At 45.7% G+C, this 19,359-nt stretch overlaps 1 protein-coding gene across 5 annotated transcripts in view; it reads left to right on the forward strand.

The window, feature by feature from the left end:
• Positions 1–19,359, forward strand: part of LOC142557839 (uncharacterized) — a 265,220-nt gene that overhangs the window by 29,658 nt on the left and 216,203 nt on the right. For all 5 annotated transcript variants that reach the window (XM_075670036.1, XM_075670038.1, XM_075670037.1 and 2 more), the window contains one exon: positions 14,829–14,915. The gene's annotated coding sequence lies outside the window, so the exon portion shown is untranslated. The remainder of the gene's footprint in view (positions 1–14,828; positions 14,916–19,359) is intronic.

Genomic DNA, 19,359 nt, shown 5'->3' on the forward strand with positions numbered 1-19,359 from the left:
GATGCCACACTGGCCTATGTGACGTTTGTGTATAACTCGTCCCGACATGACACCACAGAATATTCACCCTTTTATCTTTTGTATGGTCACGACCCCACATTGCTGTTTGACACCATCCTTCCTTCTGTGCCACACGTTGCAACTGAGTACGCTTGTGAAGTCATCGATCACGCTCACGTGGCATGTCAGGTTGCCCGATCTGATTTATTAGCCTCGCAGCATCTGCAAAAAGAGTGTTACGACCGGTGCCATCGCAATGTTCAGTTCGCCCCAGGTGCTCGGGTGCTCCTTTGGTCACCATGTCGTTGGGTCGGCGGCCTCTCCCAGAAGCTTCTCTCTCGCTACACAGGGTCTTTTGAAGTCCTACATCAATATAACGACGTCAATTACGAGATCTAGCCGTTACAGTTGGATCTATCCTCAAGTCCAACGCCTGTTGACATCGTGCACGTTGCACTGCTGAAGCCATACTTTGCTCATAATTCTTCGCCTACCATGCGCCGAGACAGTGCTTCAGCACCCGGGGGTCCTGTTACGGAAGGATAAAAGAAGAGAAAAGAATATCACGAGACGCTGGCTGCTGTGTGTTGTTGCTGGTCAGCCATCTTAACTACATTGACTGTGCTTGTATGTATATTGTAAATACAGTCTGTCTGTGCTCCCAACATCCCCGTCACAATATATACTAAAAGAAAATCCACACAAGCAGTATCCTGCGATGGAATGTTCATCTCGATAGGCAACTTGCTCAGGTAGCTTATCACACCACCAAAGTGCCAAAAACATAATGCTTCCAGAGACTTAGAGATGACTATTGGAAATGAGAAATATCTCTTACACTTAAAGAGGAGCGTTAGGAACCAAGTGATGCAAAGATGTCTGAAAATGAACCGTACCAAAATGTTGCCCTCATAACATTTCTATGAGCGCTCCGGCAAACAGACGTACCACAATAGCAATAAGAAGGACATCTCTGAATTTTAGTACACGACTGTACAGTTCTGTCTAGTATATACGTACTTGGGCCATAATTAATGGAACAAAAGTTGCAAAGACACACCGATGAAGCACATTTCATGCTGCTTGCGTGCGGCAGTGCGAAGTGAAATGTATTGCGAGGTGTGAAGCTTCTTTTTTATTGCGATAGCAACTATATGGACATTCCAGGCGGATTTCTGCCGTCACCGTCGCCGCGAGGTTCCGTATGAGTGAAAGCGTGTGAGGATTAGCCGGGGAACACGGTTCAATCTCACGTGTTCGTGCGAGGAACACGGCCCGGATGCGCGCCCTCTGCTGTGGCGCGCGAGGCAGGGGGGGTGAGACGAGGGAAGAGGGGTGCTCTTCTCTGGCAGCTGCTACGGTGCCTCGATGTCCTTGCTCGGTGCTCCACAAAGTGTGGATACACCCGTGGTGTCTACTACGGTGTTGGCCACGCGAATCGCGGATGCCATAAGGACGCGTTGCCGGTGCTCGCGTGTCTTGAAAGCAGTTCGCGATGTGGCTAAAGTGCGGGTCCGTGCTGGCCTCATCTTCAAAGCGATCTGCGATGTTTGCATGTAGTGCCGGTAGGTTCACATGCTCTGTGCTTTTGACGTTTCATTCACGCTGAAGCGAGAGATGCATGAAAGTAAATTCGCTTGCTGCTGCCGTGATTCCTCCCTCCAGAATTTTCACAGCGAGTTTCCGCATTCATCGAGTGAGGTGTGTTCATGTTTACCTGTGCGTGCGTGACATTGTGTGGTTAATTTAGTTAAAACACGTTGACGGGCTAGTTAGTTTGAATCCATGATGCAATGTGTAATAGCGACTGAACAAGGACATAAAAAGAAGCAGTTACACAAAGACAACGCTGTATCTGTGTGTTTCTTTGTACGTCCCCCTTGAGTCTAGCTTACATATTCTGTCATTGTTAATTTAGTTAGTGAGTGAATGTTTACAAGTTTATACGGCCGATGAAACTACTGTCTGACTTCGTACAACTATCTACCAATTTGCTATCGCAATCGGTGCTGAGCCTTTCGGGTGGAACTGCGAATTTTTCTTATAATCTGTCCAAATGTATCAGCAAGTTAAAGATTACTTATTGCCACATAGTAGTGATGGCAAAGAACACAGTAGCATTACTGTGAATGATGAAACTAACTTTTATAGGTGAACCTGTGCCCACAAAAACAGCCGACACTTAAAACACTATGATAGCGGAAAACACAGTGGGCGATCGTTGACATCTGATCTGCTGATCAAGCATGTCTGCTTTTATACACGAGCCATTGAAGGTTCCAGAGTAATCACTGGTGCCCGCGTGTCCCAAAAAGTTCTACACAATTCGTGTCGCACATGCGGTCAAATTACACAAGCTTCGGTGACAACAGACAGCAGCAAGAACCACCGATAATATTCCAGAAACGTCCAATAATTATGCGGGCGCATCCCGCGCTGAGCGATAACATTTTTTAGACGGTGAAAAGCGGTCACCCAAAAAAGATATACGAGTACATGTGTCAATGTACTGAACAGTATACTAATAGATATAACCGAAAAAGGAAGTGTTTATCTATGCAAAAAAAAAAAAAGATGACGTAACTGAAATAGAAAATTTTGGCTTTTGGTGCGCAGTGTACAGCAGTGCTTGCAGAGGTCAGGCAAAATTGCTACTCTTAACCACGCTACAAGAAATCACCGCCAAAGCACTCCATACACTTGGTTAACCGGCAAAGCTGAAACCTGCGGGCCTGGTGTTTATCACTGGGTTAATCCAAGGAGGTTAAAGAAAACTACTGCAGCGGAGGGAGCGTCCGTGAAGTGAAGCCGCTGCGTCACCATTTTGCGGGGGGCAAAAGAGCGCCAGCCACCCTAGATTATGTGTTTCAGGTCCTCGTATCTTGCCATGCACGGTGCTGTGCGGATCCCAAAACGTGCTAGCGTGCTAGAGTGCTTCTTAGGGAAGTTGACATACAAGCAGTTGAAATGTTAGCGTTATCCTTCTGATTTAAATGAGGTTGCAGATTAGCATTGCCTTGATTAAAGGAAAATGTTATATTTCAGGCTAAAAGGAGACGGTCGCCACCAAAGTTCCCGAGACCCTCCATGCAATGAGTATACTAATGCTAAAGCCACGGCGACACTTGATAATGAAAATGATGATAAATACTTATGTTTGTTGCATGTACTGCTGTTTCTCATGCTACACCCTCACTGTTTAATTGGCTTTTACTATGACAGCTTTCATGATTGATCAATTTCCACACTGCATTAAAGAAGGTGAATAAAGAAGAATTAATGTGCAAATTTTTTTCTACTTTGTGGGACTGCATAATCATGCCAATAAAATGGAAAAATGGCCCAGTACTCAAATACGTGTGATCCAGAGACCTCCAATATGGCTCACCTTATTGTCCACAGTTTTGCATTAGAACTTGAAAATTCATTAAGCAAATAAAAGATGCTGGAAAAGTCGGCTAACAGCTCTGCAAAACTCTTGGCAGGCTGCTTCTTGCTCGCCGCAAGATGGCCACTGCCTGCTTCACCCGAGCTCATAGGCCGGTATAGGCGACTTCTGCTCCAGCAGTTTTTCTTCTTTAACCTCCTTGGGTTAATCCCGACGGTTCATTAAATGAGGACTTGATAGGCAACTGGATCCTCGGTGCGCTGTTGCTGCTTGCGCTCAGCTGCACAAGCTTGTTCTTGTGTCCTGGCTGCAGCATCGGCATGGCGTAGACGAGCTCGTTCAAAAGAGCAGGAAACAAACTTGTGGCCTAATGCGTGCCAATGCATTGAAAATGTAAAAATAATGAGATTGATAAGTACCTGATTACTAACTCTACCTTACGCACAGTGTGGAGAAAAATGTTTGACCAAATTACTGCAAAAGGCATCATAACTTCTGAGCAAAGCAATGTTATCCGGAAGGCTGTTCCAGAGCCGGATAGTGTGAGGCAGTGGGGAAATTTAAGTGCTTGTGTTGCTCCATATACGCGAACATCGATGAAATTATTTGGCAATCTGTGCATTGTGAAGACATGGTGTTTCAAGCATGGTAGGGATAATCCATCAGAATGAACAAATTTATGGAATAATGACAGCAGTGCAATATCCCAGCGATTACTCAATTACTGCAACAATAGTTCAGCTTTGATCTGCGTTATGCTAGACTGGGTGCTTTAATTATGAGTAATGAAATGACTTGCCCTATTCTGTATGATTTCCAATGCTTCAATTAGGTAATGCTGGTGTGGAGACCAAATGGGAGATCGGTACTCAAGCTCGGGTCGCACAAATGTTAAGGAAGCCATTTTATGCAAGGCAGATGGAACACTGCGCAAGTTCCGGCGCAAAAAACATAATGATTGGATGTATGATGCGTGGCCTACCTATTTCAGAGCTGGAGAGAAACTGCTGCGCGCGCTCGGCTGCGATGGAGAGCAACGATGTCATTACTGACGCAGACAGTCACGCACCTCTCCTTCTCTCTCTCTCTTTTTTTTTTCACGCATGCACATGGTGTTGCGCTGGAGGAGTTTTTGGCATACAGGTTACAGACGGATGGATGGATCAGCTCGCTATATACAGCTTCACTGTAAAGCTACATGTGGTCATAACTGAAATTCTTTGCTTTAATACTTCAACTTGTATCTTTTCAAAATAAACAGATAGATATTTTGCAATTCAACAACACACTCTCCTTCTCGTTGGATCCCGAACATACGCATGATGGGAAAAAACGAAAGTAAATGTCCCTCCAAAGTGCTGGAACAGACAACAGCGTGATTTTTCTTCTCCCAGCATCTCACTGTTAGACATTAGAGACAATTTACTTGTATTTCTGTGGCATGGTGCGTTCATCTAGTCGCAATGCACAGTGTACAATCAATGCGCAGAAACTTTGGATGTGCAAGAGATGGCCAAATTACAAAGACATTTGATGTGCTTTGAATGACCCTTGATTGCCATGTATTAGTGGAACATGTTGTAAATGTAAACTAGACATCATGAAATGTCTTGGATATTTGGTCTTTTGTGGTACATCAAATGCATATTTGTGGTTTGCTAGGGTAGTACTTCCTAGCAAATCGCAAATGTCCATTGCAGGATTTGTAGTAATTCAAAATAATCAAAATAGAGGTCTACAATTTTGTGAGCCTGTTTTCACATTTTGGTGAGCACCACAACTATATATGATAGGAAAGGTATCGCATGAGTGTTATAATTTATATTTTGATATTGACACGTTTACACATTAACAAAACATTTCAAACAAGGTCACCAGCTGCTTGCCGGCAATGGTGGCAACTGTGGCATTAGTGTGCCTCAGCAGATGTACCATCGAGGACAAATGAAATGCAAATAGCAGAGTGCGCGGCTGAAGCATAACGAGGTACTACAGTGCATCTCGTTGGCCAGTCATTGTGCACATACGTGGGCATGTGGTTCTCGCACAGAGTGCAATGCGGTTCGTCCTACTGCGATAAGCATTCCCGATATTTTGTTTGAAAGTTGTTTTCTCATCATGCCGTAGCAGGGCCATTCCCACCTGGCAGTACAATGTTATTGTGGCTAGCACCAATGCGGCGTTTGTAGTATGATATAGTTGGAATGTGCCCAGTTTCCTAATGTGCATTGCTTTGCTTTTCTTACTACCATCAAAGCTTCTAATGTCTGTGGTAATTTGAATAGCACCAAAAATATGTTACACTAAAGGAACAACAACAGTGCTAGCCACCTTAACAGTAATCACAGATAGGAATGGTACTGTAGTGGCGGGTGGAGAATTCAAGCTTTCAAAAAAATGCGGATGATGTAATCGCAGTAGGACAAGCAGCACCACACTCCGCGTCGAAACCACATGTGCATGCATGTGTACAGTGATAGCTGGCTGATGCTGCACACTGCTTTCAGTTTGGCTTCGGCCACATGATCTGCTGTTTGCATTTCATTTGTATTCGATAGTACATCTGCTGTGGCACTTGCAGGTATGTAACTCATTATATAGTGAACAAGAAATATGCATTAGGTGTTCTGTGGACCTCCTGCATCCCTGAAATGAACTTCTAGAGGTCACTTATGTCCAGCTGTGATATCCTTTCAATGTTACAGCAACGTGATCTGGACGAGTCTTACATCATCAATGGGATGTATTTGTAATGTTATTTTGAGAAATATAGATGTCTATAGGATGTGTGCAATGTGTAAAACATGGTGTTCTATAGATATCTGTGGGATATAATTAGTTCACTTTCTTAGTAGACACGATCGTGAGTGTGCATTGTATGCACTGTGCTTGTCAGTTCAAACTGGCCTGACCTGCTGAGGGGCCCTTTAAGACCACTGCATAAAACAAGTCCTTAGCTTGCATAAGAGTTACTATATAGGCTCCCTTTAGGGAGCTCCTTGTACAGCACCTCTAGCTAGTATAAGCTTATGGTGCCACCTCTTGGCAGTTGTGGAAAGCAGCCACTCCAGGAGGGTTGCCGCGTGTTCCAGAAAAATGCCCTAGATGAAGCGACCAGTGAAAAGCGAGGCATGCTTTGAGTTGAAGTGGTCTGCACCGTCCCGAGTTGTTGCTCCCATGTCACAATTTTACCCTTTGGATATCCTAATTGTAATGAAAAGAAAGAGGCCATCCCTCCAGATGACAGGTTTACTTGTTCACTTCTTTTACGTCGTTTTCTAGAGGGCAGCTTTTATGCACCCGTTCCTGTGGTGAGTGTCACCATTGGTCTTGGCGTAACCGAGTGAACGAGTATAACAGCGAAAGATACACAGAGCGGCAGATAAAAAAAGACATGAGCCGCGAATGGTGGACGCTAATGAAAGCAACCCCTTCAGTGACGTGCGCGTGGGAAACTACTTTCGTGCGGACCCACCCACCTGACCGCTTGATGCGTACTACTTGTATGTGGTCTTAGTCGGACCACTAGTTTCATACTATCATCTGCGCATGACAGCGCTTGCTCGGTGTGCTTAGTTTGATTTTGTTTCTTGTTTCTATTGTCATGGTTTGCAGTTGTTTTGTAATCTGATCGTATGTGTGATGCTAGTTGTGTAGTGCTTTCTGGAAGCCAAGCAGCACCAGCAATTACACTGGAACCTTTGACAACTCATATATAAAAGCCGATGAGCTTGACCCGCAGATCAGATTTTCGACGTTTGCCAACTCTGCTACATCCTTCCTTTCTTCTGTCCCTTTCAAGAAATGTATTTTGCGCCACAAAGTATACCTAGGAACTCTCGCAAATTCTTTGCCTCAATATACCGTGAAATGAAAATATGTATAGAGCTGTGCTCAGATTTCGTATTAGGGAGTATCGTAATTGTCCGTGAATTTTTATTTCCTATTTCTTTTGCTGCCTTTCATCTTTACACAATGTTATGTTTGTACTTGCATCTTAGGTAAAAACGCTGTGAAGATTATGTATTTTTTTTTTTGTTGGTTATGAAGAAAATAAGTGCAACCTTAAGGTTCAACTGATCACAACGAACTGCATATTGTCTAATCCGATGCTAAAAATTGCCACTGCATGCTTCTCTGGCCGACGGAATCAACCACATTTCTGGCTTAATTAAAATACCGAATACTTTAACATGTGCTTTGTCATGGCAGTTGTGGTATCACCATTACCCATACTTGCAAAAACCACATAATAAGTGCATGCTTAACCTTCGTCGTAGGGATGTATGTCATTAATCAAAAGAGTGTTCTGCAAGTACCACAGAACTTAGTCAATTTGTTGCCTGTCGACTATTTGCTCCACAACTTGGACATTTTTCCGTCATGTTTATGCAAGCACATATGGACTATCATCATCAGCAGCAGAAGCCCATTTTTATGTCCACTGTATATGTTGTAGACTATAATGTCTACAAATTGTCAACCCAGCATATTTTATGGCTATCCTTTGAAGGCACTTAATATGGCTCCCTCACCCACCTGACACTCTCAGTTCATGCAAGGTTTTTACCTGACACACCGAGTAGTTCTCTCGTGAACACAGCCTCGAAATTTACCTGGAAAAGCAATTTGCAGAACACTTACTTTTTCCACAGTGTAGCTTATTCATCCTTATAACTTTTAGGTCATGGGATCAAATCTTAGGTGCAGCAGCCACATTTTGATGGGGGCAAAACGCAAGGATGCCTGTGTGTCTGGTATTGGGCAGAGGTAAGTTAATGGGATAGACAACCACTCAGAACATGAATCGAGATAACTCCGCTGATGGAATGGTTCTCTATTGTAGCGGCTAAAATGAGCCATGTTTTTCTCAATAAATGTGGATTTATATTTTTAATTCCTCACTAGAAGGCCGCAAAAAATGACCTTTGGCACCTCACGTGGCAAAAACATGAAGTTGCATAAGGGGTCCACCACGTGACCTTCTACTAGTGTAAGCGGTTACTGGTCTTTTTATTATTGTTGAAATGCAGTATACTTTTTATTATTATAAGTTTTTCCTGATTTGCAATGTACAGATAAGCCTTCATTTGTAGTGAGCAGAAAAGTGCTGCTGCCTTTGCCTTCATTTTGATTAGTTGGCTTGGCTCGTTTATTGACAGAACTACAATGATGGGGACCAGCTAGCCATGACGTAGGCGTGTACTTGGGGGAAAACAGTGTACAAATATAAGAAATGTCTGCACAACAGCATGAATTTATTGCACCAGCTTTTTATTTTCAAAAGTGGTTGAAAATAGAAAAATTCTGCTTACTAAATATCCATGCGCTTTTGGAAGTAACCGCTGCAGATAAACACTACTGAGGGTGAGCTTTGTATTGTGCCATAAACAACTAGGTCCTTAAAGGGACACTAAAGTGAAGAAGGATTTCTTCTGCATCAATAAATTACCTTTCTACAACACCAAAAAACACCACTTTTACAACGATAAGACGTTTGGTAAGCCAGAAAAAGCGCAAGAACGAAATACGGGTGGCGACGCCTACTTAAGTTCCCGCACCTGATGGCTGTGATGTCATGGATATTTATGGCATCTTCTAGGGCCTACTAATTATATATAGCAATACAGATTAACTACATTTTGTTCTAAAGGAACCAAATATTAAACATAGCAAGTTTCGGGAACCTTTACTTAGCCAATGCGGCCCAAATGCGAAAACATACTTTGGAGTCTCTGACGTCACGCTGACGTACCGGCGCTGGGATTTCGGCACGAAATTCAAATACTGGTACTTGGACCTTCATTTTCTCATCTAATAATCAAACTATTTTTTTTGTAATGACTGCCTGCAGGGTTCTGAAACAATTCTTCATTAGTCTAAACTGATCTATTGTTTCACTTTAGTGTCCCTTTAAAAATTGGTTGTCAGTCCCTTTTATAGGGGTATTACTCAAGTTCGCGTGTGCACACCCGACCCTTCTCTGAATCGCACAGCACCGGCGGAGCGGCAGTCGCTCGCTAGCACTTTCTCAGCAGCCCTAACAGTCAGAGCTGTGACCCTTAACCCCCGGTTCGCAGTGAGTTGCGACCACGGTGGGTTCAGGCCAAGGGGGGCAGGGTGAGTCTCGACCTAAGGTGTTTAGTCACCTTAAGATAGAAGTACCAACAAGCACCAACAGCAACCACAAATACAAATACAAAACCACAGCGGCGGAGCGTTCCACACGTCTGAGGCGAAAGAAACCGCACAGTGTTAGAACTACAACAGAGGCTGATAAGAGTTCAGCTCACCCAGAGTGGATCCGCGCTCAGGCCCTGGGGCAGTCAGTCACTCACAAAGGCCGAGCGCAGCAGGGGGACTGCATGCGGTGGTCTCAGTGGCTGAATTGAGATGCGGCCAGTCGCAAGCTCCTCAGCCGAAAGACAAAGATGCATCGGGAGAATAGCGCTTCTCCCCAAGTGGCAGAAAGAGAGTCTCCCCGGTTTCAACAAAGGGAAAGGAGGGAACGAGGTGCCTTGGCTTCGGCGTCGCGGCCAGGCGCGAAGAGCAGTGGGAGCGGCGAACGTGCCCTCTCCCAGCCACCCTCCGCGAGCGAGCACGTGATTATCGCGTGATAACCGCGTGGCCGCTCTGGAGATATCAGGATGCGCGTGCGATCCCACATCCCCTCGTCCTTAAAATCACCCTTTAGCCGCAAAGAGGCCGCCGTCACCTGAGGCTCTCCTGAGAGGGACATGCTACTCCAACATCAACACGGTTTGAGTCCATGTTGGTGAGGAAGCAGCTCTAGCTGCAGACCTCCATTGTCGCCATGTAGGTAGTCACGAACGAGGCCGGTACATTGAATGATGGTACGGAGCAGCTTGACAGTAACAGGATGTAGTAGGAGGCAAGAAGGTCGCTGGGTCCGGGTCACCTTGCTTCTCGGCGGTACCACCTGCCTAGTCGGATGTGCCGGGTCAGTAGTGGTGAAAGGGCCCCTGGATTTCTCTTAGCTGCTTTGATTACGTTGGCGCGATCCCCGAACCAGCCTCGAGATGGCGCAGGACAGCTGTCTTCTGATGTTCCCGGAGGTCATTGCCCTCTGGTATGGTCGACCGCGTTTCTTTCTGTTCATCATGACACAGCTCTCTCTCTGTTGTTGCGCACCCTCGCGGGTTTCAGGACGCAAGATCGGCAAAGGCATGCCGACCCACCCCTGACGATGGCTTGCACCTCGCTGTGTAGCAGGGGGTCCACTCTGCCTTTGCGGGCTAAACTTCCGGCTCGGCCTTGAGGCTGGGTGCTTGGTTGCGGGGCTCGCAACTTGGTCGCGGGGTTGTACGGCGCGGTTCGGCGAATTCTGCGCCGCTGCCACCATTTCGGACCGGAAGTTACTCGCTGCGCTTCTCACCTCGTTGTTGGCTGCCGGAGGACCCTCTTTTCTCGCCGCCTGTTGCGTGAACTGCGTTGCTGACTGCTTACGGCCTGCTCGTTCATACCCACAGCAGAGACGGGCGGCCTGCTGCTGCGATAATTTGGTTCGCCCATCTCGCTTCTTCCAAAGAGAAAGCGCGTGCTCACTCTGGAAGCCTGCATGCTAGACATAGGAGGAGCATTCCGCCCGATATTGCGCACAATAAAATAGCCTCCGCGAACCGGACAGAGTTAGTTTTGCCGTGATCGCAAGTTGTAACGCCGCACTGAGCTCGAACATCGAGATGTGCCACCCGATGCTGCTGCCTGCGGGCATGGGAGAGCATTCTCCTCGGGCCACTCATTCCCTCTGTTGTAGTAAGGTTTGAGATCACATACATGCACCGGTCGGCTGATCGGTCTTAACTTCAAGTCCGCCAGCCTGTACACGAGCGAAGAAGCAGTCTCTCGCACCCAGTACGGTCCTGTCCATTTCGGCGCCAGAGAAGCTGAGAATTTCTTACTGGCGCCGCTCAGGACGTGATTCCGCCTCAACACTAGGTCGCCAACTTTGCAGTGAACTTCCTGATGAGAACGGTCGTACTGCACTTTCTGCTCGGCGCGTGCAGTGCTTAGGTTCCGTCGCATTTTTCGTAAAGCCTCCATTACCTTCGTGCACAGCCCAGTCGCACAATCGGCATGTGCCAACAAAACAACCAGTTCCGTGCTGCTTCATTCTTGTAGAGTACGTTCTACTGGATTCAACTGCTCCCTCCCAAGGTTGAGGGTGGCGGGTGTACACCCAATCGACCAATTCACTGTCGACCTGATCGCAAATCCAATTTCAGGAAAACAAGCTACCCACTCATTGTGCGTCTCCGCGAATGCAATGAGCATGTGCTTGATGTTGTGGTTCACACCCTCAGTGGGATTCGCCTAGGCATGGTACGTGGTTGTTCTCCTGTGCTTAATGCTGAGAGCTGCACAAGGGTTCATGAAGAGTTTGGCAGTGATACAGGACGCATTGTCCGTTATCAGCTGCTCAAGATAGCCAAATTGTGTTAACACCTCGATCAGCTTTCCCATGATTACCCATGCCATCAGCTTCTGTAGGGGGAACATATCAACCCACTTGCTGAAATGGTCTGTGACTACGAGAAGGAATCGGTTCCCGCTCGGTGTTTTGGGGCAAGGTCCCATGACGTCACATGCTGTAATTTGCCACGGTGTTCGGCTATTGATCGGCTGCATGAGCCCGGGGGGTCATCCACCACGTTACTTCATGCGTTGGCACACGTTGCAAGAGCGGGCATAGTGCTTCACATCCCACTTCATTCCAGGCCAGGTAGCAAAGTGGCACAACTTCAGATAAGTCTTAGGCCTACTCGCATGCCCGGCCAGGCACGTATCGTGAAAGTAGTGTAAAAGTGCTCCTCTCAGCATGCGTGGAATCACCGCTTTGAAGGACTCATGTGTATCCTTCTCTGCGGTAGTGTATCTCAGCAGGATGCCGTCAGAGTCTAGCGGTAGGAATCCGACGCGCTCACAGCATTACCAGCTGTTTCGGTGCGCCGCGCACCCACAGCAATACCAGCTGAATCCATGTGTGCTGCGGCCGCGCCGCCGGGCTCCCGGAGCCCCTCAAACACTTTTTTACAAAATGAATCCTCCCTCTGTGCCTCTAACAGCTCCTTTCTGCCGAACACGCTCCCCACTGAACTGACGCAGTCCAAGTGGTTCACGCTTTCGTCCTGAGAAGGGGGTTCGTCTGATCTTCCTTCGGGACCAGCACCGTCGAGCATTGTAACAGTTACTCTGCTCTTAGGCTGAGCCACTGAGGAGTCACGATGGGTATTAATGTTACCCCTCCTGACAAGCTCAATCGTTGCAGTGGTTAGTCCGCTCTCAAGCTCAGTTTCAGGCGAGGCGAGTTGAGTGGTAATGTTACTCTTCTCACAGTCAAAGGGCGCGTGTGAAAGTGCGTCCACCACAACGTTGTTCTTTCCTCTCCTGTAGCGAACGGTAAAGTCGTATCACTGCAGGAGAAGTACCAATCGCGTGAGCTGGCCGCTCGGCTATTCGTTGATGCTAACTGAATCATGGAACCCGCTGTAGGTGGGTATGTCCACCCTCACTCTCGGTCTAGCAGCTGCTGCAGATGTCAGCAGAGTGTTCTGAATGGCACCTTTCAATTAAGCGCATCGCAGCGCGCAACAGCGCCTGCCGAGGCTCGCTCTCACCAGTAAAGTCTGCACAGGAGCGGGACGCGTTCAACAAGTGTGCCGGTGTGGCTCCATGCTCTCCGCAAACTCTGGCGAAGGCCTCGGCGTAATGTGCCTCACGTCTTCAAGGGTACGTCCTGCCGGAGAGAGCGCCTCATGTGTAGCGCTACCCTCTTCGAAGCTGATTAACTTTTCTGGGCTAACGTTCGCCGCAGGGTATGACTAAGCGGTAGCAGTTACCTCCACTTCGAATTGTTGCCTGTTGGTAGCCACCTGTGACAGCGTCTACAACGGCTGTAAGCCCCGTATGCTGCCATGGTTTGTTCGTGTGGTGGCAGTCACTCACACAAACAGACTCAACCTGTCACACCTCTGGCCCTATGTTGAGTGCCAAATATAAGGGTATTACTCAAGTTCGTGCGTGCGCACCTGACCCTTCCCTGGATCACACAGCGCCGGCGGAGCAGCAGTCGCTCGCTAGCACTTTCGCAGCAGCCCTAACAGTCAGAGCTGTGACCCCTAACCCCCGGCCGGTTCGCAGTGAGTTGCAACCACGGTGGGTTCAGGCCAGGGGGGACAGGGTGTCTCGACCTAAGGTGTTTATACACCTTAAGATAGAAGTACCAACAAGCACCAACAGCAACCACAAATACAAATACAAAACGACAGTGGCGGAGCGTTCCGCACGTCTGAGGCGAAAGGAACCACCCAGTGTTAGAACCACAAAAGAGGCTGATAAGAGTTCAGCTCACCCAGAGGGGATCCGCGCTCGGGCCCTAGGGCGATCAGTTGCTCACAAAGGCCGAGCGCAGCAGGGGGACTGCGTGCGGCGGTCTCAGCGGCTGAATTGAGATGCGGCCAGTCGCAAGCTCCTCAGCCGAAAGACAAAGATGCATCGGGAGAATAGCGCTTCTCCCTGAGCAGCGGAGAGGGAGTCTCCCCGGTTCCAAGAAAGGGAAAGGAGGGAACGGCGTGCCTTGGCTTCGGCATCGTGGCCAGGCGCGAAGAGTAGCGGAAGCGGTGAACGTGCCCTCTCCCAGCCATCCTTCGCGATCGAGCACGTGATTATCGAGTGATAACCACGTGGCCGCTCCGGAGATATCAGGATGCGTGTGTGATCCCACACTTTAAAGGTCTCAGGTTGTCAGTTTCTGGAGTCTTCTACTATGGCATGCTTCATAATTATAATGAACTGAAGAAAAACAACAGATTAGGTGAGTTGGTGGTTTTTCATAATGCTTAAAACAGCGCAATGACATACACTGGACAACAGAATAGAGGACGGGACACACACGGCATTGACTTACAACCGTGTTAATTGGAAAAAACATGATGGCTGCCGTATCCTTATCATTGAAGGAAATGGGCTTGCTGAACAGGGGTGAACAACGGTGTTAATCTCACCCGCTTCCACGAGGCAATGTTTTGGGAATGCCAGGTGCTTTTATTCACATCGAGCATGCGGGCACGCTTGATGTAAGGCTTCAAAAAGCCATTGTGTTCTTTCGAATAAACGCAGTTGTAAGTCAGCGCCATGCATGTCCCATCCTCTATTCTGTTGTCCAGTGTACGTCATTGTGCTGTTTTTAAACATTATAATTATAGTGTAGTTTTGGCATGTAAAACCCCATAGTTTAATAAACATTGGCCACGCATCTCTTACATTATCTCATACATTTATTAATTGAACACATTTTCAATGCTCTAAATAGGTGCACATTCACATTTTCGCTTCTCAGTCACGTCTTGTAGCATATACCTAGCCTCGATGCAAAGCTGATGAAAGTTTTCTTTGTGTTAACTAATCCTCTCTTTTCCAGTTGCAGCGAAGGCGTGTGAGCATCCCGTGACCGGAGAAACAGTGGCGGTGCCAGACCCGCCTCCAAGCCGTCCCGGGGCCTCCCCCGGTGAGTGCTTCTCGCATTGTTGATCAGCACATTTGCCTTGTGTGACATTCAGCACGACTACATGCTGAGTAAGTGTCCATAAAGTGGCGGGAATTTCGTCTGTGACAGTCTCACCATTCCAATATATTGGCTCGTGCTTCGACTTCACCTCATAGCATACTGGCCGGAAATGCACACCATGGTGGTGCACGTGGTGGCATGTGCGGAGAGAAATAAATACCGTTGTTGCCATAAGTTTGTAAGAATTTAGATCCTTAAGGTATACGTACTTATTAAGGTAGGTGGACATTGTGCACTTCCGTGCTGTTGGAAGTATACATGTGCGGCCGCCTATGGTTAAAGTGGTAGAGTGGGCGATAAATCACTTTCATGGGCATGAACTGGGAGCACCACTTGCACAACACACATTCAGTCACTGTGAAACCATTGAAAAAAGACGAATGCATTTGGTGAATATTGTTGATAGGCAGCTTTATTGAGCTTATTTCACTAGTTCTGTAATGTATCTCTTCTATTATTCCAGCTACTTGGGGCCAGATAGACTGTAGTCTATGAAGCTTTTGTTGAAACACGTAGCTAAAGGCCTTTGTGATGCCAAGCATGAAGAAACTAATAAGTACAGCGGTTTGTTATTCGGGACATTGTGGTAATAAGTCAGTGATATTGTTATATTTTTGACTTTGTTTGTCATGACGTTTTATATGGGGTGATCACATTTAAATTTTATGGAATTTTTAAAGATAAGCCATTGCAAGGAACATAATCCTAGTCCTTGAGCAGGCTGGTCAGAGAAGCGGACATTACTTGCATGATAAATCAAAACACATAATAAATAATCCAGTTCAAGAACAACAATTAGGCTATCTGGCTCAGGCGATTTTTAAAAACGACATAAAACTTAGAAATGATCACGCGGTATAATATACAAAGAATGCAGTACGAAAAAGAGAACAGAAAACCACATGTTGCAGATACAACACCCTTATTTGCGCAGGAAATTCAGTTGGTTTGTGTGGGTTGCCAACATGCTATGATGTGAAGTCGAAGTATGAACCAAAATATTTTAATGGGGGAACTCAGGTTAAAGAAAAGGTTTCTCAGTGGTAACAAAAATTACTTTGAATAAAATTTCTGCAGCAAAAGTTATGTTTCTCAATTATATCCGCTATTTAGCGTATTTTTCCGTGGATCACCTTAGTGTGTTACCTACGTCTAAACATAGGCCAAAATAGCATTTTTGCCAAATTCAGCCTTAATTTAGACGCTGTGCACCACACATTGGCAAAAATAGTTTCAAAGGATAGTAGATTTTAGGGACAGCTCTATAAAAATAATTCCAGATTTTCTGTCTGACCATCTTTTGTGTAAGAAGAAATTGCAAGAATGCTATAATTTGTACATTTTCACTTCAGTTCTAAGGAATAAACACATTAAGGCAGTTTGTGAAAATGATTTATAATGAAAGCACAATGCTCAGGCAACGCAGAAACACAAAGTTAGAAATAATGAGCAAAACGGTTGATTTTTGCCAAATGTTTGCTTCACGTCTGGTTTTCCACCGTTTCATGAAATTAAAATGGCCCTCACAGGCGCAAAAAATTTTTTCCATACAAAATATTTTATTCAATAGTATTGTGCAAGTAATGCTTATATTCTTGTAATTTTTTCAGAAATTTTAGAAGAAACATCGATATTGTTTGAGCGCTGCGTTTCAGACAGTTGGCATGGAGTGACCCTAGTAAAAGAGTTATGGAAAAGGTGGTTGTCAGCATTTGCAGCTTATCTGAAGAGCAGCAATCTGCTCTTCATTGCATGCTCCCCCTGTCATATATGCATGCATCAGCATTCTGGAAACAACAGGCACTTCATCAAGGAAGTCTCGTTCTTCGGACAGGCGTTCCTTGTTCTGCATTTCACAAACACAGCTGTAGGCATTGCAGGGGGTGTGTGTTTCATGTTTGCTTCCCTTGAATGATTTCCTGCTCTTCAAAAGTCACAGGGTAACGACGAGAGGCTTATGAAAGCTGGCTTAGCTCTTTCTGCTCTCCACTACTGCTTCAGGGAATGTATACCAAGACGAACACACATCGCTGAAGGTGCTGCTTTTCTGTCTTCGCATGAACCACAAGGATGCCATTCTATCATGACTGGACAGGCTGTAGTCACAAAATGCCTACGCAGCTGGGCACAAGGAAAGGAGCAACACCGCAACTGTTGGCCTTTCACAATGCCTCTCAGTTTCGAGGGTTTCTGTGATTTGCTGTCGAACAAATTTTTTATGTTTGCCTTAATAGACAAAGCTAATTTTTTTGGCACTTACGGAAAGTTGTGCTGTACTCTGTACCCTTTAATTTATACATTTTTGAGGCTTGTACAGTCTCATAGTGTCTAGATTGAATATCAATTTTCTGTGAGAGCCAGCAAGTATATTAATGTACTCTATTGCTTTTTTACTTTAAATAAATGGGCAAGTAGTGTAGATACATCAGATTTTTATAACGTTTGAAAAACCAGTTTAAGCACTAATACTTCTAATAGTTTTCATAAAAAAGTGCAAAAGACGGAGACAAAGTCGAAGGATCATATACGACAGGACTGCTGCTGTGTTGTATGTGTTCCTTCGACTTTGCCTTCGTTTTTAGCACTTTTTTATGAAATCTGTCAAGATGAACCAACTCGCCTAAATCAAGGTATCTTTACTTCTAATAATTTTGGGAATTTTTCTTGTACAATTTCTTGCTTCATAGCCTGCTATACAACACTTTTAACCATGTATCTCTATTTCACTGGCAATTTATTATGGCACCTCTGCTTTTGTGTGCAGTTGAATTTTAACAGTGGCAACTCCTTTGGCCTGCTTTTTTCCCCTTGCCTTATGTGACAGTGCTGTATGATTTGCTCTGTGATTGATCTTTTTTGGAATAAGTATTGTTTGCTGTGCACTCTTCTACATTTTATTTTCTTGTAAGATTACAAAAAGAAAATAGTGGGTGTTGTGTTTATTTAGGTTCAAGAATATTCTTGGTGATAACCCGGCACTGCTGGAGTTATTGATCTCAAGTGATCTTGGTAGTTGCTCAGAGCCGCCAATAAGCATGCGATGCAATTTCTCCCTCCATCACTTTATTCCCTTTGCTATTGCTAGTGCAAGCCAGCAAACAAGATGTGTGTCTAGTTGACTGTTTTAGGCTTGTAGCGCAGCTCAGAAAGAGCAAAAAAGGAAGGAGGTAGGGGTAATCAGTTGGAAGTTAGCGCTCACTCTGTTTTCCGTTCCCTTTGATTACCCCTACCTCCTTCCTTTTTTGCTCTTTCTGAGCTGTGCTACAAGCCTAAAACAGTCATGACATACCAACTCGCCCAAACTGTCATGCTTTTGTCTGGTTGACATTCTAGTTCGTATAACTTTGCACATAATCACTGAAGTAATGTTTACAACATACTTAAATGCTGACAAAAAATGTTAAAAAGAGTTCAGAAAACGACATTTCTTTTTATTGCACATCTAGATAGCTTATTTTTTTTGCAGATTTGAAAAATGTATCACAGGGGGGTAATAAATCCACATCTTATGTCTGAAAATACACAAATGTAAAATAAGGAGACGCTGGCAGCAGGTTTCGTGCATCTAACTTCGTCCACTACCGCACCATATCAAAACCATTGTCGTAGGTGGTGGCATCTGTATTACTGGATGTATCTGTACTACTGAAAACACTGTCGTCGCTATTAATGCCTTTATTCCAAAGCAAATCATCTTAGGCGCTTGACGACTGACTAAAATGAAAGCTGCGCTTTTGTGATGGGCATGGCAAAACACTATTGGCAGCAGCCATTTTTAAAATCTCTGCAGGACAAGCATAGATGGACAGAGTCTGTAGGTCCCCGAGTGGCGAAAGAAGAAAGTCGCCAGAACATAAAAATGCATTCGACAAGCCCAGCCCATTACTGGGACTTTGAAAGAGTGCCAAAACCCATGGACGAAATGTTATCATCCTTAGCACCTACTTAAAAAATATTATAACTGAGTAAGACTCGTCCATCGCACTTAAAGAGTTAAAGAGGCTTATGTGACTAAAGAGGCGCATTAAGCCGTGTCAGTAGACTTTGTTTCTAGAATTTTGAAAATGTCACTCTTGCTGTGAGTGAAGGCTTGGTAAGCTGGCAAATATGCACAAACGAAAACCCAGTGGCAAGCTTTCTGCACCAGCTTCCTGTGTCGTCACCGCCAGAGAAAACAAAGAACCCAGCAGAAGGAGGCTGCTTATCCTCCGGCTAGCGCCTGTCTTCGTGCAACCTGCAGCAGAGAAAATGGAAGCAGAAAGGAATGGAAGAACAGGCAGGGGCATGATCGGATGGTGTTGCCTCAGGACATCAAGACGACGGAAGAGTACCTGTGCTTGCCAAGGCCGGGACCCCGACGAGCCGAAGTAATCATCAGCTGCCG

Source organism: Dermacentor variabilis, chromosome 9 (assembly GCF_050947875.1).
Source record: "Dermacentor variabilis isolate Ectoservices chromosome 9, ASM5094787v1, whole genome shotgun sequence".
In the NCBI taxonomy this organism is placed as follows: Eukaryota; Metazoa; Arthropoda; class Arachnida; order Ixodida; family Ixodidae; genus Dermacentor; species Dermacentor variabilis.